General features: G+C 28.1%; 1 long non-coding RNA gene across 1 annotated transcript; it reads right to left on the reverse strand.

Annotated features, from left to right (window-relative positions):
• Positions 1 to 1,006: 1,006 nt before the first annotated feature.
• Positions 1,007 to 4,681, reverse strand: LOC108663818 (uncharacterized). Its single transcript, XR_001929919.2, has 2 exons — positions 4,535 to 4,681; positions 1,007 to 1,462 (listed from the first exon to the last, which is right to left on the reverse strand). It is a non-coding gene; the product is annotated as an uncharacterized LOC108663818 (long non-coding RNA).
• Between the last annotated feature and the right edge of the window lie 1,756 nt (positions 4,682 to 6,437).

The raw sequence follows: 6,437 nt of genomic DNA on the forward strand, positions 1-6,437 counted from the left end.
CCCATAGAACAAATTCATATTTATTGCACCAGTGGAGAAAAGATTGAGAATCAAAAAAGAAAATTTCAAAAAAAAGGTAAGATCACTCTCAGGATCAACAAATTTCCAGGCACCACCAAAATTAATTAATCATTGGCATATCAGTTTCTCTCCCCACCACAACCTTAGCAAATAAATCCGTAACACTAGAGTGAGCAAATGGGTGGATTGGGTGGTTTGGTCCATCATACCTAATGACTAAATGGATCAAACATTTTTAGAAACCTAACCAAATATAAAAGAAGATCAAACCGACCAAATATAAAAGACGACAAAACTGACCAAACGTAGAATTGATTTGGTTTTGGACCAATAGATTAATATTTTATCACTATTTTTTGCAAATTACAATGTTAAAACTTATAAACTTCATCCATAATTATAAAATATATAAATAATCTAAACATAAAAAAACATACATTTGTTCCTTCACTCATATAATTATGTCTTTTTACATAAACCATCAAATTAGCATCAAAGATTCAACATAACAAAATGTCCAAGATAATAAAATTAACATCCACAAGATAAACTATAATGTTTTAATGTTTTATATCAAAATTTGTATAAATAATAACTAATTATAAACAATATGTTGTAAAAACTAATGTGATAACTAAAAAAGTTATTAAGTGTAATCATATAAATAAAGTTTATTATAAGTTATAGTAATGATTTTGTATATATTAAAAATATGTATATGTATAATATATTTATACAAGTATATATATATATTTGTAACATTTTATATTACGAAATATTATTAAGGTGTAATAATTATAACATATGAATATGTAGGATATTTACTATCATATATTATAATGTTAATATATAAGTTATATAATTTAAAATATATAACTTGTAATTTCATGTTAATATATCACATTTGATTTAGGTGAGTAATTAGTCTAGTTTGATTTTAAATGCCTTTTATGCAAGACTCTTGCCGGTTATGTAGATTGGTAAATGCATTCGAAGGAAATATAACATTTTATTGCATTTCGGTCAAACCAGATGCACATGCATCCATGCGCAGATACATTCTAGAGGAAAATTAAAAGCTTAACATAACACTTGAAAGTACAAACCCCAAGGTTAAACTTATTAATTCAGCCAGCTGGAGAAAGAAGGTTCATTTCTAATTTTCACCAGCTTTCTTTTCCTTTGTCTTTTCTGCATTAGTTTTTCCCTTATCATTTGCCCGAGCTTCGTTTGCTGTTGGTTCTTTAACTGAAGTTTTTATCCCTACAGCAATAATCAGAAATTCCATCATTTGATTAAGGAGCTGCAGTGCCTTTTCTTGTTGCTTTATGGTTTCTTTTCGTTGCCCTGTTTTGTCAGCCAACTTTCGTAACCCATCTATGATTTGGCCGACCATTTCTTCACCAGTCAGCTCCGATTTTTGAACAAATATTTCATCCATCTTAGAAAATCATTCGAAAAAAGAAAAAATAATTAAGCGAACAGAAAATATAAAGCAATTTAAATTAATTGATTAATTTTCACCATACACTAAGTGAAACATTTATAGTATTATTGAAAAATTAAAGTAGAATAATTTTTTTTTATGTGCTAAGCCAATTCAGATTGATTGGACACTCTCTCTCAATAGCCTCCTAAAAATATTTACTCACACCCACAAATTCTAGCAAATATAGAGAAAAAAACCCAGTTGCGAGGTGTTTAACTCTGTAGAGATTCCAGAAGTACCGTAGTCTTGCAAAACTTAAAGAATCATTTTTGTAATGAGAAGCCTAAGTAGAATAGGAATCCACATGTGACAAGAAGTTCTACACAACTAAAAATGTTAAAAAGAATTTGAAGCAAGCGAACATGACCTAAGTCTCTTAATTAATTAAAAGGATTCCACTAATTTTACGATTTTCAGAAAAAAAAAACACAATTTAGCTGTCCCCATACTCTAAATCTGTCCGTAATTAAACTCCATCAATCACACCCTATCATCTATTTGTAAAAGAAAAAAAAAAAGACATATTTGAAGTTTTACATAACTAAAATTGATAAAAAATTTGAAGCAAGCAAACATGACCGAACAACATGTTTGATTCACAGAATGAAATAGAATAATTATTCTGTAGGAATAGAATAAGAGAGAAATCGAATGAAATTATTATTATGTAGTTTAGTTCATGGAATACAATAGAGTAGGAACTTTTATTGTGACTTATTCTAATGTTTGGATGGTGGGAATAATTTTGAAATAACTAAGGAATAAATGATAAAATGACAAAATTAACCTTTATTATAATAAAATTATATTTTCATTAAACATCAATAATTTATTATTAAATTATTAATATTTTTAATTTATTATTAAATTGTTAAATAATTTATCATTAAATTAGTTATAGGATTTTTAATTTTAATTATTTGAATCATTTTTCTCTATTTATGTTTTTCATATCTTAATCTTTTAATTTTTATTTTCATTAAATATCAATAATTCATTATTAAATTATTAAATAATTTATAGAAAATTAATTATACAATTTTCATTTTAAGTATTTAAATATTTTTCTCTATTTATATTTTTTACTTTTTAATCTTTTAATTTCTATTTTCATTAAATATCAATAATTTATTAATTAATATAATTTTTTATTTTTTATTTTTTCTTCCTTTTTCTTTTATTCTTTCATTTTTCTCATCTATCACCGCTTATAGGAGCAACCACCGGCGATGTCGGAGCACCAATTTGGCGTTGGCCACAGCCAGATCTATCCGTTGAAGCGCTGATCTAGCCAATGGCATTGCCAGATATGGAGCTCCAACGGCCAAATCTGGCCGCAACATCACCGGATTGGCACTCCACCATTTTTGCCGTTTTATGGCCGACGACGGAGAACTTGGTGATGACGACAGCAAAGGACAACAGAGGACGACGGTGGAGGAGGGTAGTTGCAAACTTGCTTAGAAAGAGAAGGGTGGGAGGCAGATAAAAAAGAGAGAGCCCTAATTAACATGACTTGGATACATTTCATCCACCAGGAACTAAGTCACCACAAAAGCCTGCATCATTCAACTCAAAGATCACTCCACGTGACAAACATCATAGCAAAACATGTCCCAACCCACCTTACTCAGAAACGAATCCACCAACAATTGAAACCATGGTCATGAGAACAGAAAACAGAGCCTTAGAACAAATTTATATTTATTGCACTAGTGGAGAAAAGATAGCGAATCAAAAAAGAAAATTTCAAAAATAAGGTAAGATCAATCTCAGGATCAAGAAATTCCAGACACCACCAAAATTAATTAATCATTAGCATATCAGTTTCTCTCCCCACCACAACCTTAGCAAATAAATCCGCAACACTAGAGTGAGCAAATGGGTGAATTGAGTGGTTTTGTCCATCATACCTAGGGACTAAATGGACCAAACATTTTTAGAGAACTAACCAAATATAAAGAAGACCAAACCTACCAAACATAGAATTGGTTCGGTTTTGGACCAATAGACTAAAATTTTGTCACTTTTTTTTTGCAAATTACAATGTTAAAACTTATAAACTTCATCCATAATTATAAAATATACAAATAATCTAAGCATAAAAAAACATACATTTGTTCCTTTACTCAAATTATTATGTCTTTTTACATAAACCATCAAATTAACATCAAAGATTCAACATAACAAAAAGTCCAAGATAATAAAATTAACATCCACAAAATAAACTATAATATTTTAATATTTTATATCAAAGTTTGTATTACTAATAACTAATTATAAACAATATGTTGTAAAAATTAATGTGATAACTAATAAAGTTATTAAGTGTAATCATATAAATAAAGTTTATTATAAGTTATAGTAATTCTTATATATAAATTAAATATATGTATATGTATAATATATTTATACAAGTATATATATATATATTTGCAACATTTTATATTACGAAATATTATTAATGTGTAATAATTATAACATATTAATATGTAGGATATTTACTATCATATATTATAATGTTAATATATAACTTATATAATTTAAAATATAAAACTTGTAATTTCATGTTAATATATCACATTTGATATGCTGTGATATGGTGTTGCTTAATACTGTGTCATATATTTAAGTCATTACTACAGCTCTTGGTTCTCTTTCCTGCAGTTGCCTTATTAAGTTCTAGCTAGCAAGTGCTGTCCCATGCCTTCATTTTGTGTTTTCTTCTTTTTGCAACAGATTGTTCTCTTCATCTGTCGCTTGCAGTTGCTGTAATTTCTTTTGATTTTAATGAAAATACTTGATTGGTTGAGTGAAATAAAAAAAAAAAAAACTCCAAACGTTTGTAGAGGGGGATGAGTTTGAGCTCCTTCAGTTCGAAATACAAAGCAAAAAATATGAGCACCTGCTTAAATCTTAGAAAACATAACTTTGAAGTTTGCTTGTTGTTTTCTTTCATGTCTTTTATGTTAAAGCATTGCAAAAGTTTTATATATATAGAAACAATAGAATAGAGGTGGATACCTCGTTGGCTGCTGAAAGCCCTGCTCTCGAATCCACAAGTTTTGACATCTCATGGTTGTCATCTTTCCTGAGGACATCCCGGTTCTTGGCCATTGTCACACACCGTAGCTAGGCTTTCGTCTCTCTTGATATCAAGTGAGGATACCTAAATTTACCTTAATACCTTGGCAATTTATAGGGAAAGTTGGAAATTCTCTTCACTTATGTGTGCATATAAAATATGCAAAGACGTTTTAACTTCGAACAACTCATTTATTTTTAAATAATAATCAAATATAGTAAAGAAAAACGTGATACATGTGTAGAACATAACAAATAAATTAAATCCATTTTCGTCTCTTCGGGGAATTTCATTATAATGTTTTCTTATACATGTGATAGCTTATCGAATTCAAGCTACATTCTCAAATGTCATAAATTTTCACTAAAACCAATCATTAGCACTTATTTATAATAATTTAGGCTTCGTTTAATTGTTAATTTTATGACTTTAAGAAACAAAATAGTGAGAAAGTACGTTAAGACAAAAGCAAACAACTTATATGAAGTATTATAGGAAAATTTTAATTTTTTAAGATAGTGAAACACATAATTCTACTTATATATAGATTAATTATGTCATAATTGATGTTATACTTCAATTAGTTTTTCATTTATAATCAATCATGATTTTGCTTTCTAGCTTTAGTTTAAGAATTCTTCAAAACATGAAACTCCTACATGATTTTAGAAATAGAACATTAGGAATTCCTTCCTAAAATATAAAAGAAATTGATAGTTATGGAGAAGACACCTTAATGAAATTGGATGTGGGCGTTTGACATATTTAATTGTTGTAGACTGTAGTAGCTTAGGTACCTAGCAATCGGTTCAACCAAGAAATTTCCAACAAGTTGGTTTCAAATATCTTTTGTTTTAATGCATTAATTCGAAAATGATGAATTAGAACTGAGAAGAGCACTCATGGGGTTGCACACTTCCATTATTTTAGAGGTATTCAATTGTAATTACTTTTATGTTTGATAAATGGAAATTTATTTTAGTCTAAGTTAATACTAACTAGAGGTAATCTAGAGTATAATTTTTTTTTTGTGACAAGCAAATTTGTTGATTTAAAGATATTCAATTGTCCAATTTGAAAATGACAAATTAGAATTGAGAGGAGTAAACGTGGGGTTGCGCACTTGCATTATCTTCAATATATTCAATTGTCCAATTCGAAAATGACGAATTAGAATTGAGAGGAGCACATGTGAGGTTGCACACTTGCATCATCTTAAAGATATTCAATAAATCTAGCTTTAAATTTAGCACACTATACAATAGTAGATTTTTTATGAATAAATATATGAAGTATAATATTTTGACTATTAACTACACATTAATTTGTACTTAAAAAGAACTACATGTTAATTTGGGTAACATGTCATGGCATTAGTCAAATTGATTCCATATATTAGTTTCTTTTTTCCTATAATATATGTCGATACTTATCTATGTTTGTGAGAGTTGAACTGTTAGATGAATTTGTAAGTTATTTAATTTCTGATTTCGCAAAAGTGAATCTTTCAAGTATCTCAATTAAAAAAAAAAAAGGAAATCCCTCAAATACAAGAAATTCAAATGCAAATTATATTAGCCTAGTTTGGCTCCATTTTGATCCTTGAGAGCACAAGTTCTTAACTTTTTATTATATTATTGATATAAATGATTTATAATAAAAAGAGAATTACTTCTTATCGTGTAACTTAATTTATACGTATCTAAAATATTTTTTCAATAGAAATTTTATGTCTACAATTTTGTTAAAGCCAACAATTATAGTGACTTAATTATTGGTGAGATCCAAAGGCACTTGTCATTTTAATTTCGAGCAAGTCAACTGAAGTTAATGATCCTGTCC

The sequence above is a fragment of the Theobroma cacao genome, chromosome 10, assembly GCF_053813885.1.
Source record: "Theobroma cacao isolate CCN51 chromosome 10, ASM5381388v1, whole genome shotgun sequence".
NCBI lineage: Eukaryota > Viridiplantae > Streptophyta > Magnoliopsida > Malvales > Malvaceae > Theobroma > Theobroma cacao.